The sequence below is a fragment of the Geotrypetes seraphini genome, chromosome 11 (assembly GCF_902459505.1).
Source record: "Geotrypetes seraphini chromosome 11, aGeoSer1.1, whole genome shotgun sequence".
NCBI lineage: Eukaryota > Metazoa > Chordata > Amphibia > Gymnophiona > Dermophiidae > Geotrypetes > Geotrypetes seraphini.
Window position 1 is genome coordinate 13,399,779 of NC_047094.1, and position 20,470 is coordinate 13,420,248.

The window sequence follows — 20,470 nt, forward strand, 5'->3', positions numbered from 1 at the left end:
TGGAAACTTTCAATAAAATCCCTCGTATTGTATTGTGACATTGGCTTTGCCTTTCTTTTGTTAGGTCTTGATTTAAGTTTCTATCATTGTAAAAGATAACCGCTACCCTCTTGTCTGATTCCGCATTTTGCCTTTCTCCTGCCTTGTTCTGAATCCGATTTCCCGTTGATTGAGGAGCATAAAGGAATCACTCTAGTAAAGAATTATGTTTAATGTTTGTGGTCAGCCTTGTACTGAACCAACCCGGATTAGATCTGAGCCTTTGTTCCAACTACATCATGTTATTAAAATTGGAGAGGGCTACCCTGACCCAATTCATATTTTAGGTAATTTTAAGGGTCTGTGAATCCATACCAATCCAGTTTCTGAGCTGGTTCCGGAGTATGGAAACTCTGTATTATCAGTGGCCAATAAGGTAACAACGGTTAGATAACAAGGATTCAGCTTTGGTTGTCTTGTTTGGTTTGTGATTAGCTTCTGACCTGATGGACTACTGATACAGTTGCATTGTGGATTAAATCCTGGCAGGAAAAACTAATTCAATTCCATTCACACATTTATGATCCAGTGTCATAGAAATGCAACTGGATTGGTAGGATAGAATGTTCCTACTATTTGGATTTTTGCCAGGTACTTAGGACCTGGGTTGGCCACTGTTGGAAACAGGATACTGGGCTTGATGGACCTTTGGTCTGTCCTAGTAAGGCAGCTCTTATGTTCTTATGTGAGCCAAGTAAAGGACAGTCGAGCCATTGTGACATCACTGATGAGTCTCTTAGGCATTGGTGGAATGAGGCATTATGACATCACAATCTCAGCTCTGGAATGTTGCTACTCTTTGGGTTTCTGCCAGGTACTTAGGACCTGAATTGGCCACTATTGGAAACAGGATACTAGACTTGATGGTCACCATTGGTTATTCTTATGTTCTTAAGTCATTTCCATTAATTGCAGATTTTTGTCCTGTGGCATTTTGCCGAATTCCTTATTTTTCCTATTTTTTTCCCCCATATGTATCTGTCTCTGTTGGCAAAAATTGTTCTGACGTTTGAGATTATTGACCATTTTTGCGCTAATGTCGTTCGATAGTCCTTTTACTAAGGCGCGGTAGCTGATTTAGCGCGTGCTAAATGCCAACGCGTCCATAGGATATAATGGACGTGTTGGCGTTTTGCGCGCACTAAAATGGCTAGCACGCCTTAGTAAAAGGACGCCTTAGGGCTCCTTTTACAAAGCCGCACTAGGGCCTTAATGCGCGGAATAGCGCCCGCTAGCCGAATTACGTCCAAGGAGGGGCAATTTTCATCCAGTTTAGCACCCCCAATCATTTTGAAGAGTTGACCTGCTATGCATTGGCCATACCACTCTGAATTTAGGGTAGGGTGACTGAAAGGTACCGATTTTCTTAATAGGCATAACACTGATACAATTTGATTAATGTCTGTTAATTGCAGTGTCAACTGCATCATGTTTTGAAACATTGGCCTCGGTGGAAGTTAATTCTCTGTTCCCTACAATTTTGTTTTCCTTTTTTGCTTTCCTTCAGGCAGAAAAATCTGAGCAGGCCGCGGTTGGTCATTGAATCGGTTGACGTTTTTCCCTTTTCCTAATTCAAGGCTTCAGCTGTCACCTTGGTAACTGACTCACGGGCATCCTCTCTTCAGGAGAATGGAATCCATTCATCCTCGCTCTTTTGGCCTTAAAAGCACAGAAACGGACACACCACATCCAATACAGGACATGACCCGTTCCTCCAACCATCCGTAAGCCGTGTGCTTTCCGAGTTGCTTCTGTCCCGAAAATGCGCCTGGCTCCGTTTTTCCAGCTTATATCTTGCACACCCGCTGCTGTTTCTTAATCGGAAAATTCAGAGATAACAAAATACCTTTTCGGGAAGCCGAAGCAAAAACTCAGTTGTTGACAGCTGGGTGTTTTCTCTTAGTGGACAGAAGTTACACCTAGGCAGGTAATTATGAGTAAGATGTGTTATAGCCGTAATGCGTGTTAGTATTAGTTACTGCAGGATATATACTAATGAGATGCAAAGCATTCAAAACACCTCATTACTATGTAAATCAGATAACGCAGGAGCGTCGGGCCACAGAACCACAGCTCGTGGGCTGTATTTTAAACGGGTCGAGCAGTAATGAATAATCTCGCTCTTCTCCCGAAGCCCCCGCTGCATCGCCTCCCTGGCCCCTCCCTCCCCCACAGGCCTTTATTTAAAGAAATATTTCCTTGCATTACTCTTGAGTTTGCTCCTTCCATCCTCATCCTATGTCTTTTGTTCCAGAGCATCTTTTCAATAGGAAGACGTACATTTCCTGTACACATGGTAATAATAATAACTTTATTTTTAATATATCGCCATACCACAAACAGTTCTAAGCGGTTTACAAGGGAAGAGACTATATACAGACAGTGACATTACAGAGAACTTTCGAAATTACATTGGCATGTTTATCTGGAAGTGTTTTGGAAGTATATCCAGGTTGAAGTGGGGTCAGAGGAATTTGTCAAAGAGATAAGTTTTTATTGACTTCCTAAACATTTGGTACGAAAGTGCATTTGAGATGAAGTTGGTTAAACATTTATTCCATTTGCCTGCTTGGAACGATAGTGTTCTATCAAGGTATCTCTTGTAGGTGCAGCCCTTTGGGGATGGAAATGCGAACAAGTAGGTACTGCCTGTATTAGTTGTGCCTTGGAATTCGAATTGGTGAGACAGATAGGTTGAGGATGTATATGATATGCATTGAAATACCTTCCCGATCTCGCCTTTTTTCCAAAGTATACATATGCAGATCTTTAAGTCTGTCCACGTGTGTTTGATAACAGAGACCATTTTATAGTTATCTTGTCGTTATCGTTCCGTTGCTGCGGTCTCGCCACAGACGGACAGAGGCACTATCGCCTTCTTTTCTTGCGGACCATCTCTTTCTCCCTTCGCGTCCAAGAATCCTTCTGGCTTTTACTGTCACCTTTTTGACCATAAATAAGATCATCAGATATGATCACCCCTAGACTCCACTCCTTTGTGCATAGATCCAGAAAATATCAGTGACATCTCGTCGATCAATAAAAAGCTTGAAATAATTCAAAACTGGCTTAATTCGAATAAATTGGCATTAAACATAAAAAAGACCAAAACAATGTTTTTCACTTGGAAAAAAGACAATGACTTGAAGACCCCATTTGTCCCTAATAATACCCCTTTAAATTTAGTTTCCACTTTAAAAATTCTTGGGGTTGTAATTGACGATAAACTACTTTACCATGAACATATCTCTTACATAGTTAAAATTTGCTTTTATAAGTTACGCTTAATCCGATCAACCACCAAATTTCTTACCCCCAAATCAATCAAAATACTGATTCACTCTCTGATTACCGTATTTTCACGTAGATAATGCGCACCCGTGTAAAACGTGCACACGGGTATAGCGCGCGGGGAACACAATAGCGCATGCTAAAACCTCCTCCCGCCTACTCCGAACCAGCATCCTCCCCCCCGCTCGCGTCAACCCCCCTCCCCCTCTGATCCGAGATAATCTGATCCGGCATTCCCCCTGCGAACCGGCATCCTCCCCCGCGATCCTACATCCCCCCCAGCACCGCTCTGAGAGCGAGACCAGAAGGCTTTGAGCATGCGCAAATGCTCAAAGCCTAGTCCAGCCCGGCAGAGGAAGAAGGAGGATCTCTCTCGCACCACCCGGCCCAGCTCAGCCCAGCCCAAACCAACGAGGGAGGATCTTCGGGCACTGGCACTGGCACATGCTGTGCATTGGTGCTGGTGCCAGTGCCCAATCAGGTAAGAGTTGTATTTGCGGTGCTGGGGGGGATGTAGGATCGCGGGGGAGGGGGGATGACACGAGCGGGGGGGGGGGAGGATGCCGGTTCGCAGGGGGAATGCCAGATCAGAATGTAAAAAAAAAATTGTAAAACGCGCTCACATGTATAACGCGCATGGTTATGCATGGTTTGTAAAATCGTGTATAACGCGCGCGTTATATGCGTGAAAATACGGTATAGCAAAAATAGATTATTGTAATGCACTTTTACTCAATATCTCCCAAAAAGAAGATTACAGATCATAAAAAACACAGCGATCAAGTTAATATACAACGCCAAGAAATAGGATCATGTTTCGCCATTGATGATCGATGCCCATTGGCTCCCAGTCAGCCATCGCATATCCTTTAAGGTCATGCTGCTTATATTTAAAACTTTAACTTTTAATGAACCTCAATTCATATCTAAAATGTTAATACCTCATAACACCTTACGTCCACTTCGGTCATCATATCAACATCTCTTATCTGTCCCTTCCTTACAAATAGTAGGCACGAGAAGATCAGCCATGTTCTCCGTAATGGGCCCTCAATGGTGGAACTCTCTGCCACAATATATTAAAAATGAAAAGGATCTTACATTTTTAAAAAAAATCGCTAAAATCTTATCTGTTTAAAGATGCTTTTAACATTTAAATTTACCATAAATTTAAAATGTGCTCTAGTTTCAACCCCCCCCCCCTTTCCTTTTGTATTTTCCTTGTTTGTCTATTTCTTCTAAGATAAATTGTAACTTTTCCTCCTTCCCTCCCTTCTCATGTTTGTATTAAATTATAGAATTTTTTTTATTTGCCTTGTTTTTATGTAATTTATGCTATTTTTAAATTTTGTTCATCGCTTAGTAATTCAAATAGGCAATTCATCAAATGCTAATAATAAACGTGAAAACTTGAATAAACTTAAACATAGAAAAATTTCACCTCCTATACTACATAGTAAATTTATTTATTTATTCAATTTTCTATACCGTTCACCCAAGGGATCTCAGAACGGTTTACATGAATTTATTCAGGTACTCAAGCATTTTCCCTGTCTGTCCTGGGGGGCTCACAATCTATCTAATGTACCTGGGGCAATGGGGGGATTAAGTGACTTGCCCAGGGTCACAAGGAGCAATGACAGCAGATAAAGACACGAATGGTCCATCCAGCCTGCCCAACCCTACATGCTCCATAAAAATCATTTAATTACAGCTGGTTCTTGATCTTCCTGGGGCCTTTCGCGGTCTTCCTAGAGGGGGTAGCCTTTGGTGTCGTAAGGTGTGTCTCCTTGCTCGCAAATGCATTTTGAAATCTTGGACTGTCTCGGAGCCTCCCTCTTTTTGGTCCTGGAGAGCGATGGTGCATAATTTGGCCATGTGGGAGGCCCGTGAGGCTGTTGGCCACCCTCGTCGCCGACGTCATTTTTTGCTTGTCTGGGGAGTTTATTTGGACTCCTTAACTCCTAGAGGGCGTAGTCTCCTGTTGAATCCTCTGGTTTAGCTGGGCTGAGGCTCTAGGCATCTCCTGGGTTCGGGCACCGCTCCCCCTTTCTTTTTTTTTTTTTTTTTTTTTTTTTTTTATTTTATTTTATTTTTTTGTTTTTTGTTTTCTTTTTCCTCTTTTTATTAGTTTTCTTCTTTAGGGTTGTTGAGGGAGGGATGGGTGATTCCTTGGGTCAGCTGGGGGCCACCAGAACACGGGCCTTCGGTATTTGAAAGTTACGTCTTTTGGCTTCTGTTTGTTGGGGGTGGGGGTAGGGGCTGTTTTGGGGGGGGAGGGTGGGGTTGGGGGGTTGTTGGCTTTGTACGACTTTATACTGCACGGATTTGGGTATTTTTGGAAGCTTAGCCCTTTTCAGTGTGGTAGTTGTTATTTGTTGCTTTCTTATTCACTTAATAAAAAATAGATTTGAACATAAAAATCATTTAATTAAAATGGTCCTTTTTCTTAGATATTTCTGGGCCAGAAACCCAGAGCCCTTCCCAGTAGGGAGCTTAGGTTCCATCTACTGGAGTCTCCATCAAAGCTCACTCCAGCCCATCGTAACCATTGAAGCCCTCCCCATCCTGTCCTCAACCGAATGTAGATATTGGCCTTAGTTCCTTCAATCTATACCCATTATTTTCGGATTAGAGATGCTTTTTTTAAAACTCTGTCACTGTTTTCTTCTCCACTGCCTCCCTCGGGATCACATTCCAGGCATCAACCACCCTCTCCATAAAGAAGACTTTCCTAACATTACTCTTGAACCTACCACACCTCGACCTCAAATTATGCCCTCTGGTGTTACCATTTCCCTTTCTCTGTCCTTCTCCCTTTTGCATCCTGAATGCTTGAACATCCTCCACCTTTTACTAAGCCACTGAAGACAGAGAAAGTCCCTGTATATCAGGGATCTCAAAGTCCCTCCTTGAGGGCTGCAATCCAGTCGGGTTTTCAGGATTTCCCCAGTGAATATGCATTAAAAGCAGTGCATGCACATAGATCTCATGCATATTCATTGGGGAAATCCTGAAAACCCAACTGGATTGTGGCCCTCAAGGAGGAAATTTGAGACCCCTGCTGTATATAATATGTAAAGTGCTTTTGTTGTACCACAAAAAGGAATTTCATGATTTACAGTGCCAAATTCCCACCTGTGCCCTGGAAATTTCAAAGGGGAACTCTAAAGGGAGCTCCGCTGCAAAACCCAATGTGCATCTCCATGGGTTAAGAGAGACCCACAAGTCTGTTAATCAAAGCACCGATTTTTGAATTTGTTTCATAAAAGCCAAAAAGAAATTTCTTTGCATTGTCAGCCTGCCCCCTGTCTCTGACCCCTTTGCAATGCAGGTGAGGAAACTATGAACTGCAAAATGGGAAGACAGTTTTCAATAAACATTGAACGCAGGGAAAAATTGTTTTAACAAAAAAAATCACTCTAAAAATATTGGTTGCTGGCTTGTAGAATTACGTCTTGGTGGAAGAATGGCCATGTTTACAATTTCTCATGATCAGTTTGGCAGCTTCTTTCCAAAAATCGCTTCACAGCTCATTTTCTCGGTGGGGGAATGCCGGAGAAGTCAAATGCGTGTATCCGAAATCCAAGTACCACTGCATCAGACCTGAGTCGGGAAACCCAGTAACGTTTAGAAAGAAAACATGAGCTCTCTGAACAGATGCAGAAGACTAATTGTCAATGGCTACGTATAGAAATATTTAATTTACATTGCATATGTATCCAAAGAGGCTAAGATGAGATTCTGTATGTTTTGGACCGGGCCCTTCAGGGGGGGGGGGGGGGTGTCAAGGCATTCAGTGGCATTCTGTGGTTTTGAGATAGTGGTTGCATCCAGTCTAGAGAGAAACACAACAGCTAACAGCTACGGAATTGAGGATTTTGGAACTCAGCCGAGAGGTGGTAGACAGGAAGAGACTTGTGGTAAAGGGGCGAATGGAATGTTGTGTAGACCAGTAGTTCCCAACCCTGTCCTACCAGGACTACCAGGCCAATCCGGTTTTCAGGCTAACCCTAATGAATATGCATGACAGAGATTTGCATATATTGGAAGTGACAGGCATGCAAATCTGCTCCATGCATATTCATTAGGGCTATTAGGGTTTTAAAAAAATGGGAGCATATCACTCCTTTTTATTTGAAACTCCATTGGTTGCCGATAGAGTCGAGAATTATGTTCAGATTTTCTTGTATTTGTTATAAATCAATTTGGGGTTTGTTACCAGGTTATCTTGTGTCTCATTTTTCTTTGAGTCGCGCCAAAAAGACCACACGTAGAGTGCACTTGTTTTCATATCCCTCCATAAAATCAATGTACTTATAAATGATCTAGAAACAGGGACGAAGTGCGAAATAATAAAATTCGCAGACGACACCAAATTATTTAGTGGGGCTAGGACTAAAGAGGACTGCGAAGATTTACAAAGGGTCCTGAACAAACTAGGAGAGTGGGCGACGAGATGGTAGATGAAGTTCAATGTAGAGAAATGTAAAGTCTTGCATGTAGGAAACAGAAACCCGAAGTACAGCTATACGATGGGAGGGCTGTTATTGGGTGAGGGTACCCAAGAAAGGGACTTGGGGGTGATGGTGGACGAGACAATGAAACTGGTATTACAACCAGAATGAAAGAAGTTATCCTGCCGTTGTAACGGGCGATGGTGTGTCCGCTTCTGGAGTACTGCGTCCAATATTGGTCGCCATACCTTAAGAAGGATATGGCGATACTTGAGAGGGTTCAGAAGAGAGCGACACTTTTGATAAAAGGTATGGAAAACCTTTCATACACTGAAAGATTGGAGAAACTGGGGCTCTTTTCCCTGGACAAGCGGAGACTTAGAGGAGACATGATAGAGACTTACAAGATCATGAACGGCATAAAGTGGAGAGGGACAGATTCTTCAATCTTTTGAAAACTACAAGAACGAGAGGGTATTCGGAAAAGTTGGAAGGAGACAGATTCAAAACCAATGCTAGGAAGTTTTTTTTCACCCAGCGGGTGGTGGACACCTGGAATGCGCTTCCAGAGGGTGTGATAGGACAGAGTATGGTATTGGGGTTCAAGAAGGGATTGGACAATTTTCTGAAGGAAAAAGGGATAGAGGGGTATAGATAAAGGATTGCTACACAGGTCCTGGACCTGTTGAGCCGCCGCGTGAGCAGACTGCTGGGCACGATGGACCTCTGGTCTGACCCAGCGGAGACACTGCTTATGTTCTTATGTTATCTTAAGTGTGTTTTGACTTGGGCATTGGTAGGCACCTAACTTCGGTGCCCTTATTTAGGCCAAGAAACCCCTGGCATAAATATTTATTTATTTTTAATATTTATATACGGTATAAACCTAGACGGTTTCTATACATACACAATAAAAAATACAAGAAGGGGATGACATGGAGTCATGAAACTTACAAGTTAATCCACACTTTTCATTTCAATGAGGCAAATGCATCTAGCAAATGGGCCCAAGTATACGGAAACCAAGCCATTGTGACATCACCGATGAGGTTGGCTCTTAGGCATTGGTGGAATGAGGCATTATGACATCACAATAGGAAGGGCCGCTGAAAAGTTTTCAGGCCAACCAAGAAGAGAACGATGTGGAGCCAGGAAACTTACACGTTATTCCACATATTCACCCCTTAAGTTCATCATGTCTGCCCCCTGCTTCTTCCCACACCTCCTCCGCCACACCCATGCCTTCACTCCCCCCCCCCCCCCCCCCCATACCTCTAACTCTTCACCGGCATGAGCAGCAGCTCCAACCTGCTTCTCGTAAAATTATTATTATTCTTTAAGATTCTGTATGGAATGTTGCTACTCTCTGGGATTCTAGAATCTTGTTACTCTCTGGGATTCTGGAATCTTGTTACTCTCTGGGATTCTGGAATCTTGCTATTCTTTGAGATTCTGAATGAAATGTTGCTACTCTCTGGGATTCTGGAATCTTGCTATTTTTTAAGATTCTGTATGAAATGTTGCTACTCTCTGGGATTCTGGAAACTTGTTACTCTCTGGGATTCTGGAATCTTGCTATTCTTTGAGATTCTGTATGGAATGTTGCTACTCTGTGGGATTCTAGAATCTTGCTATTCTTTGAGATTCTGTATGGAATGTTGCTACTCTTTGGGATTCTAGAATCTTGTTACTTTCTGGGATTCTAGAATCTTGTTACTCTCTGGGATTCTGGAATCTTGCTATTCTTTGAGATTCTGTGTGGCATGTTGCTACTCTTTGAGATTCTAGAATCTTGTTACTCTCTGGGATTCTGGAATCTTGTTATTCTCTGGGATTCTGGAATCTTGCTATTCTTTGAGATTCTGTATGGAATGTTGCTGCTCTCTTGGATTCTGGAATCTTGTTACTCTCTAGAATCTTGCTATTCTTTGAGATTCTGTATGAAATGTTGCTACTCTCTGGGATTCTGGAAACTTGTTACTTTCTGGGATTCTGGAATCTTGCTATTCTTTGAGATTCTGTATGAAATGTTGCTACTCTCTGGGATTCTGGAATCTTGTTACTTTCTGGGATTCTAGAATCTTGTTACTCTCTGGGATTCTGGAATTTTGCTATTCTTTGAGATTCTGTGTGGCATGTTGCTACTCTTTGAGATTCTAGAATCTTGTTACTCTCTGGGATTCCAGAATCTTGATAGGCTGCTATCTTAATGCATTCTGCTTCATTTTTTTCAATCAAGTTCCTTATATTCAACTTGATGTATTTGATCTGTTCTATGTAGTGCAAGTCAGAATCAGATTAGACTCCTAACAATGACTTCTGATACAGTGGGGCTTCAGATAGCGAACAATGCAAAATCAAGGTTATGCAAAACCTTTAACCAGGATTTCTGGAAGAGCCTTGTTTTTAGATTTTTTTGCAAAACAGGGCACATACATGGTGGTCATGAGAATTTCCATGGGTAATAAATTCCACACTTTTGCAGTTTGACAGTTAAATGAATTGCAGCGAATCGTCTTATAACTGCAAACAAGCGAGATAACTGTATATAAGCGAGTTAGCCAATCGGCGGCTGTTCACGGCCAGTTTAACTCCCTTTAAATATCAGCCCGAAAGAAAAGCTGTGAATATGTGTCTCTAGCAGTTACAGGGAAAGCATCCGCCTCTCTCCATCGGAAAACTGGCATAACTTAACCTCCACAAGGTTGAAAAAATTATACAGTACATTTCATTGAGTTCTATTTTTAACACCTATTAGCTCATTATCACATTTGGATAAATAAACCTTGTAAAGTATTTAGATGAAACACCAATTTTTTTTTTCTAGTTTTTTCCAGCAGTGTTTTTTCCCCCCAATTCAGTAGAATCAGCTGGAGTAAAAGGAAATAGTGTGACGGGCCAGTTTCCATGATTTTTCAGAGGAGGAAAATAATATAAAAATGAAAAATTTTCCCTCCTATAGGACGTGGGAGTTACACTAGTGCAGGGGTAGGCAATTCCGGTCCTCAAGAGCCGGAGCCAGGTCAGGTTTTCAGGATCTCCACCATGAATATGTATGAAATGGATTTGCACTCACTGCCTCCTTGAGATGCAAATCTATCTCATGCATATTTATTGTGGATATCCTGAAAACCTCTCGAGGACCGGAATTGCCTATCCCTGCACTAGTGGGGAAAAAAAACAGCTGGGCTATTTTTGGTGGTTGGAACTGGAATAAATATATGTTGAGGTTGAGGCTTGAGGGAAGAAATACGTTTTCATATCTACATGGATGAATAGTTTATTTGTGAGTGGGAGAAGAGATGCAGCGGTGTCAGATAAAAGAAAAGAAAAAAATACGGGCTTCACTTCCTTCGTATGCCAAATATTTTTTGAAAGTTTGAAATCACATTAAATGGCACCGTGTATCCCTGGGAGAGATTCAAGAATTTGGATGTTTAAAAAATATACAGATGTAATGACACTGTTTGAAAATAACACAAAACCTCTTGCAGTTTTTTTTTTTTTTTAATTCTGTACAGTGATCTTAGAATATTGCAACGTACACCCTTGCCAAAAGAAAATAACTATGAAATTGCAAGTTATTGTTTCTGTAATTACAGGGCTTTCTTCTGGCTTCCACACACTTAGCTGCTCTGTTGTTTCCATCTGGGCCCATCAGGAAGCGGCTTTGGGAGCCCGACGCTCCCTGGTGGAGTTTGCAGGGAGCTGGAACACTGGTAGACAGATAGTAACCATTTCATTTGAATTCCAAACCCCAAATTATGGAGAAGGAAGCACATTGTAAAAGTTGCTCTCTCCTTTGAGGGTTTATGGCACTATAGCGTAGCACTATGTGCCCGGTACGTGGGTAACATTTCCTCCTGTTTCATGTTTTCTGTTAGCTGGATGGTAAAGTGTGGTACTGAAAACGTGGGAGACTTCAGCAGGTTGCAAAGAGCAGGGGGTGTTGATGCTGGACGCTCCAGGTTCTGCATTATCTCTTAGATTCAAACGGTTTTATTGATGCAAACATCATCAAATACAACACATATAACATCAAGGCACTGATTACAAGAATAATGCATCAATCAAATATAATAAAATAATATGCATAATAAACATATTCCATTTTCAATAAACCCCCACTTTATCTATATGTGACTATGTGTTTGAACCTTTCAATAACCCTCCCCACCCCATCCAATGGTACTCTCTACCCTAATTCTTCACTGTCTTTATATTTATTACGACTGGCCAGTTTTTGAGGCAGTGACGGTACAGGAGTTTAGAGCAAATCAAACTGACCGATTTAAATATAATGTTTAACGATATGCTTATCACGGAAACTATACTTCTCCAACCACTATGCACATCCAATACTTACAAATTTTTATAAATTTTTTGTGGACCTTCAGCAGTGACCTTCTCAAGGAAGTGTCAGTGAGAATACATATTCATCAAAATCTTCATCAGTCCATTGTTCATAATTCAATTCATTCAATCACTGAAGATTCTTTGTGTAACTTATATCATGAAGTGAAATATTACTTATAAATCAAAAAGGTTTGGGCTTTTTTTAACTTATCTCAATTGTATTTTTTTTAACTTATCTCAATTGAATTTTTTTTTTTACTTATCTAAATTAATTGTATTTTTTTTAACTTATCTCAATTGTATTTTTTTTTTTTTACTTATCTCAATTGTATTTTTTTTTAACTTATCTCAATTGTATTTTTTTTTTTTACTTATCTCAATTGTATTTTTTTTTTTTACTTATCTAAATTAATTATATTTTTTTTAACTTATCTCAATTGTATTTTTTTTTACTTATCTAAATTAATTGTATTTTTTTTAACTTATCTCAATTGTATTTTTTTTTAACTTATCTCAATTGTATTTTTATTGCCCACATGAATTCATATTTTGCCCATAAGGAAGGGGGGAAAACAGCCTTGAAACATCTTATGGGCGAAACATGAATTCATGTGGGCAATAAAAATACAATTGAGATAAGTTTAAAAAAACACACCTTTTTGATTTATAAGTAATATTTCACTTCATGATATAAGTTGCACAAAAGATTTTCAGTGATTCACGTATCTTGTCCTGTGGGTTTGTCATAGTCAGATTGTAAGCTTTTTCAAGCAGGGATTGTCTCGTGCGTGTTTAATGCACTGCGTTGAGTGGGTCTGATATTGCTATAGAGATAACAAATAGTAGCAATGTATGAAGCTGAATCTGTGTGAAAATTGGAGACAATTGCAGCACAGGATGGTGGATTACTGGAGAAGATGGTTCACAGTCACCATAAAAAAAAACAACCTAGTAGAAACATAGAAACATAGAAATAGACGGCAGATAAGGGCCACGGCCCATCTAGTCTGCCCATCGCAATGACCCTCCCCCACCTAATTCAGTGAATAGATCCCACGTGTCTATCCCATTTGGCCTTAAAATCAGGCACGCTGCTGGCCTCAGTGACCTGAAGTGGAAGACTCTTCCAGCGGTCAACCACTCTTTCAGTGAAAAAGAATTTCCTGGTGTCACTGGTCCTCCCCTGATTTTCCACGGGTGGCCCCTGGTTGCCGTGGGACCCTTGAGAAGGAAGATATCTTCTTCCACTTCGATGCGGCCCGTGAGATACTTGAACGTCTCGATCATGTCTCCCCTCTGATCGAGACGTTCAAGTAAAACAGACAACTGCAGATTGATTGATCGATTTGGTTGGTTATATATCCTGCCCTCCCCAAAGAGCTGAGAAGGGGTTACAGTTTTACTATCATGGTGTTACAATGTACTGTTACCGAAGGAAAATCTGGACCCATGGCCACTGCAGTAAACAGTCCCCGTGTCATTCTCTAAAAGGAAGTTCTGGAGTGAGGGAAGCATAGGATGAAGGTGAAAGGGGGAAGTTGGGGAGTAATCAAAGACAGTGCAGTACTTCTTTACCGAAAGGATGGTAGATGAATGGAATGATCTCTCAGTGAAGGTGGCAGAGATAACGATTGTATTTGAATTCAAGTATTCTTGGGTGAAGCCCAGAGGATCTCATAAGGGAGACGTAGGGATAGTAGACCTTCATAGTTGGTTTGGGTAGGCCGACTTGATAGGCCATATGGGCTTTATCTACTATCATTTTCTACGTTTCTATGAGTGAAATGGTGTGGTGGCTTTGCTAGTCCACTTTCCAAGGTAATATAAAGAAATAACGAAAAAATGAACACTAATGTGTCTAATGATGTTGATATTTTTTCTAAATGAGGAAAAGATCTCAAAACTGTAACATCTATTCTATTGTGTTGCAAGGACACATTAGGGCAGGGGTGCCCACACTTTTTGGGCTTGCGAGCTACTTTTAAAATGACCAAGTCAAAATGATCTACCAACAATAAAAATGCTAAACATATATATATATATATATATATATATATATATATATATATATACACACACCGAGTGTACTTTGTATTTATGTTCAAATATTTTTTTATTATACAGCCCCCCTCCCCCGAAGGCCTGACCCCCCCCGAAGGTCTGCACATTCCCCCTCAAAGGTTGACTCCCCCCCTGAAGGCCTGCACTACCCCTTGAAGGACTGCACTCCCCCCCCCCTCCGAAGGCCTACCCTCCCCACATCCATTTACCTAATTCCAGCAGGGAGCAGTCTGCAGAGAGGATCGCTGGTACTTTAGCGATCCTTGCAGGTTGCCATAGGCCTCAGGAGCTGTCTTCCCTCTGCCCCAAGCCTGTCTCTGACTTAGAGGAGGGGCAGGACCACGGCAGAGGGAAGACAGCTCCTGAGGCCTATGGCAACCTGTAAGAATTGCTAAAGTACCACCTGCCACCGGCCGTCTCCCATTCGTCCCCTTTGGAGATCCCCACAGGAATAAGGAAGTTAAATTAATAGAATACTTAGGCACAGAAAAACAAAGAAATACTTCCAAGAACTGCCCCATAAGAACTGCCTGTCACAATGCTCATTAGTGGAACTGAATAAAAGACAAGTACAATGGATTTAGAAGGGGGACGATCCGCCCGGGTGCACAGCTTGGAGGGGTGCACAGCCGGCCAGGTCCGGGTCATCCTGCCTTTCTTTTCCCCCGGTCCGCGCTCGGGGCTTGCGCCTGCCTGGTCCCGCGCCGACGCTCGAATGGTGCCGTCAACTCCCTCGAGTCTCGCGATAACCAACAGCACCATTTGGGCGGCGGGTGCAAGCCCCATGCGCAGACCGGTGGAAAGGAAGGGCAGGAGGACCCGGACGGCTGTGCATCCCTCCAAGCCGTGCACCCGGGGCGGGGGCGGACCGCCCCACCTCGGTACGCCACTGATTGGGAGGCCGATTTTGGGGTTTTTAAAATTGTATATCTGGCAGCATTAGGCCTCGCTCTTACCTCAATCCTTACAGGCGCTTCTATTTCTTGTGATGCGCTGAACTCCGTCCCCCACCGACCTTCACCCCGCCCTTCCAGCATTCTGATTGGCCAGCGTTCTTTAAGAGGCGGGCCAGTCAGGAGGGGAAAAAAAGAGAAGGGAAGAAGGGAACCTGCTGTGCGATCGACTGGGGTCACCTGAGCGAACGACCTGTCGATCGCGATCGACGCGTTGGGCACCCCTGCATTAGGGCATAAGTTGATATCATGGATCAAAAACCTCGTGTGAGTGCTTTTTGTGAAAACCAAAAAAAAAACCCTCTGTGGAGTGACGATGTTCCTAAATGGACTTTATTTGAAAGTGTCAAAGTTCCAAAGGTGCACTGAAATCATCCACATAAAATAATTTCATCCACATAAAAATAAATCATCCACATAAAATAATTTCATCCACATAAAAATAAATCATCCACATAAAAGTAAATCATCCACATAAGAGCCTTAAAGGACCTAGTCCGCTAGGGATACAGGACCCACGGTCCGCGTTTCGACAAAAAGTCTTCTTCAGGGGTCCCTGGGGGTCCTATAAAGGTGAGTACGTGGGAAACAATTGTGTGGTGAGACACTGCTTGTGTTTGCAACATTCTAGAGCTCAGATTGTGATGTCATAATGCCTCATTCCACCAATGCCTAAGCTCCGTCCTCATCTGCACAAGCCTCAAACACTTTCAAATCATAAGTAGCAAAAAACAAAAGGAATTGACCCCAAAATATCCACAAAGAAGAAAATCCAGAGAAAACCAAAAAAACTCTGTGGCGTGACGATGTTCCCGAATGGACTTTATTTGAAAGTGTCAGAGTTCCAAAGGTGCACTGAAATCATCCACATAAAATAATTTCATCCACATAAAAATAAATCATCCACATAAAATAATTTCATCCACATAAAAATAAATCATCCACATAAAATAATTTCATCCACATAAAAGCCTTAAAGGTCCTAGTTCGCTAGAGATACAGGACCCAACACAGGTCCGCATTTCGACAAAAAGTCTTCTTCAGGGGTCCCTGGGGGTCCTATAAAGGTGAGTACATGGGAAACAATTGTGTAGGGTCCTGTATCCCTAGCGGACTAGGTCCTTTAAGGCTCTTATGTGGATGATTTACTTTTATGTGGATGGAATTATTTTATGTGGATGATTTCAGTGTACCTTTGGAACTTTGACACTTTCAAATAAAGTCCATTTAGGAACATCGTCACTCCACTGAGTTTTTTTTGGTTTTCTCTGGATTTTCTTCTTTGTGGATATTTTGGGGTCAATTCCTTTTGTTTTTGGTGAGTGCTTTTTGTGCCTTTTCACCTTAAAGGGTCCTTTTATCAAGCTGCGCTAGCGGGATTAGCGAGTCGGACATTTTATCACGCGCTAACCCCCGCGGCCGGCTAAAAAACTAATGTCTGCTCAATGTGTGGCAGGCGGTTTAACGCGTGGTATTATGCGCATTAAACCCCTACCGCAGCTTGATAAAAGGACCCCTAAATCTTTTAAAATCTTTTTTTTTTTTCAGTGCTTTTTTAAATTTTAAATAGCAGATGCTTTAAGTAGACAAAATCACTTATCTCCTTCCCGATGGTGGCCAATACCGTTTCACATTTAAGCTTCATCAGGGGTGGGTTTATGTTTGTTCTTTTCCGGATTGTTCAGGCTCCTACCAGAAATTCATAACATCATTGTTTTCAGGCATCTGTTTTTCTGAATTTAGTTTTGCAGAAATGATGCATTAAAAAGTGCTCCCTTGATGAAGCCACCGTTGGGAAAGAGATAAGTGCTTTTGTCTACTTAAAACAAGTTTCAAGTTTATTAAAAGTTTGTTATTCACGCAATATCAAATAATTTCAATGCGTATGACAATAAAAATTTTAGGGAGACAAAATAAAACAATTTGTACAAGTAAACATACAATGTATGTACACAAATAATTAGTGATACATAAGGGAAGAAGGGTGAGCTACAATTTTTAAGGAAAGCAAAGATACATTTAAGGAAAAAAACATCAGGAGGGTAATGAAAAAATGTTTTACAAATATGGCTAAGCCTAAAAAGAGGATAGGGGAGGTTGTGACCTATACATAAGGTCTGGTTAAATTTAGGTATTTGAGTCTGGGATTGATGATAGAAGAATTATCCTATCTATGACTCAAATGCGCCTTTGTACAGGTAGCGTTTTAATGTGCTTTGAAATTTTTCTAATGAGGTTTCTCCACGTAGATAGATTGGTAAGTTGTTCCAAAGCTGGGGTGCTATGACTGAAAAAATCGTAGCTCTTCTGGTACCTATTATATTTAGAGAAGGGATAGTCAGCAAATGTTGTTCCGTTGATCTTAGAGTCTTGGCTGGAGATTATGGTATCAAAAAACGATGCAGAAATATTGGTTTGTTGGATTTTGAAGGATATCAGTGCAATTTTAGAGATTATTCTGTGTGAAATTGGTAACCAGTGTGCTTTTCGTAGAAGAGGTGTGACATGATCATATTTTTGGAAGTTGGTAATAATTTTTATTGCTGTATTTTGAATAATTCGTAACCTTCTTATTTAGAAACATAGAAAATGACGGCAGATAAGCGCCATAGCCCATCAAGTCTGCCCACTCCACAGACCCACTCCCTAAGTCTGCTCTAGAGCCCCCGCTCTAACTGACCCATCCGTAACTTCACCCTCTCAGGGATCCCACATGGGCATCCCATTTACCCTTAAAATCTGGAACGCTTTTGGCCTCGATCACCTGTATCGGAAGCTTGTTCCAGTGTTCAACCACTCTTTCAGTGAAGTAATACTTTCTGGTGTCGCCCTGAAATTTCCCTCCCCTGAGTTTAAGCGGATGCCCTCTTGTGGCTGAGGGTCCCTGGAGAAGGAAAATATCTTCTTCCACTTTGATACGCCCGGTGATATACTTGAACGTCTCAATCATGTCTCCCCTCTCCCTACGTTCCTCGAGAGAGTAGAGCCGCAATTTGTTCAGCCTCTCTGAGTTATGCCATGATACAATGTATTGCAGTAATCCAGCCTGGAAATAATCTGCTATTTAAATTTTTTTTTATTTTTTTTTTTTAAAAAAGCATTGTAAAAAAACAAAACAAAACAAAAAATTGAAAAAAGATTTTAAAAGATTTAAGGTGAAAAAGCACAAATAACACTCGCCACACACACGAGGTTTTTGATCCCTAAGAACTTGTGTCCTTGTAACACAACGGAATAGATGTCACCGTTTTGAGATCTTTTCCTCGTTTAGAAAAAAATATCAGACTCGCTAGTGTTCATTTTTTGTGATTCTTGGAGTGATTATTTCAACATAGTTGCTCTCCTCTATTTTGCGGTTGGACTAGAAAGACATAAAATGAAGGGCTCCTTGTACTGGCGTTTTTAGCGCATGCAGGATTTTAGCGCGTGCTAAACCCGCGCTACGCTTCTAAGTTAAGGCCTAGCGCGTGGGGCAATTTAGCACGCGCTATTCCGCGCATTAGGGCCCTAACGCACCTTTGTAAAAGGAGCCCTAAAAAAACCAAAGGAAATAGGGCAATACCTTTTTTTATTGGACTAACTCAACGCATTTGAAAATGCACCATAAAATGCATTGAGTTAGTCCAATAAAAATAGGTATCACCTTATTTCCTTTGTTCTCTTTCTTTTTATTGCCTATGTTTGTATGAAAAGCTGCCTTCGTCGTGTTATTTGTATACTAGTCTTTAAGCCTGTTACATTAACGGGTGCTAGAATAGATCTGTCTGTCTGTCTCGCTCCCTGGCTCCTTGCCTGCCTATCTCTCTCTGTTGCGCCATGTCTGCCTGAATCTCCGTGGCCCCCTTTCCCCCACCCCACCCCGACCAAAACAAGATTGCTGCCTGCCCCCAGCATACCCCTCCCCCCAAAGCAGCCACTTTCCCCCTTCACTTCCCTGTCTGTCTCCCTGGCCCCCTGCCTGCCTATCTCTCTCTCTGTTGCGCCATGCCTGCCTGTCTCTCCGTGGCCCCCTTTCCCCCACCCCACCCCGACCAAACCAAGATTGCTGCCTGCCCCCAGCATACCCCTCCCCCCAAAGCAGCCCCCTTTCCCCCTCCACTTCCCTGTCTGTCTCTCTGTCTCTCTCCCTGGCCCCCTGCCTGCCTATCTCTCTCTGTTGTATCATGCCTGCCTGTCTCTCCGTGGCCCCCTTCTGTCTCCCCACCCTGAGCAAACCAAGATTGCTGCCTGCCCCCCAGCACACCCCTCCCCCCAAAGCAGCCCCCTTTCCCCCTCCACTTCCCTATCTGTCTCTCTGTCTCTCTCCCTGGCCCCCTGCCTGCCTATCTCTCTCTGTTGTGTCATGCCTGCCTGTCTCTCCGTGGCCCCCTTCTGTCTCCCAACCTGAGCAAACCAAGATTGCTGCCTGCCCCCAGCACACCCCTCCCCCCAAAGCAGCCCCCTTTCCCCCTCCACTTCCCTGTCTGTCTCTCTGTCTCTCTCCCTGGCCCCCTGCCTGCCTATCTCTCTCGTGTCATGCCTGCCTGTCTCTCCGTGGCCCCCTTCTGTCTCCCCACCCTGAGCAAACCAAGATTGCTGCCTGCCCCCCAGCACACCCCTCCCCCCAAAGCAGCCCCCTTTCCCTCTCCACATCCCTGTGCAGCAGTAGGAGCCGGACGCCTCGTAGCACCCACACCCTGTCCGCTTCGTCCAGGCCAAAGGACACCCTCCTGCCGTTGCTCTCGGCGCCGCTCAAACTGCCGCATGCACCGCAAGCCGACGCACGCTGCACGTGATGCAAATCAAACATGGCCACGGAGTCGCACAACATGGCGGCAGGGATCACGGAATCGTAAGTGTGCATGCGCGCTTACGGTTTTATTATAGAGGATATCACTGCTCTGAATCTCCAGAAGAAGTTTTCTTTGTCTCAGTGCAAATATTAAGAAGAGCACTACCAGTAAAATTGAGAGGCAAAATCTTATCAAATATTTCCTGGCTTAAGTGAGATTCATTCTTTCATTGCATTTCAAGAGACAGCCCCAGGAGAGAGAAGGAAATGAAGATGCACTGCCTCGAAGGAAAAGGGAAGAGAGAGAGATATTATGGTAGGGAACGTTCAGACATCTGGCAGGTTTCCATAAAATGCTAAAGAATTACTTTTTCCGCCAGGGCTGGAAAGAGGGAGGTTTCGGATGAAATGTGAAGAAATGTTTCTTTGCTGGGAGTAAAAGATGCCTGAATTCATTTACCAGTAGTCATGGTTTCAACCAAAGCAAAGACAAATTATTTGGACAGATATACAGGGAAGCGATAAGGAGAAGAGGGAGATGC

The 20,470-nt window shown here is 42.5% G+C and overlaps 1 protein-coding gene across 3 annotated transcripts in view; it reads left to right on the forward strand.

Moving 5' to 3' along the window:
* The window catches only part of RADIL (Rap associating with DIL domain), a 118,380-nt gene that overhangs the window by 11,932 nt on the left and 85,978 nt on the right, over positions 1 to 20,470 (forward strand). The gene's annotated exons all lie outside the window — the stretch shown is intronic.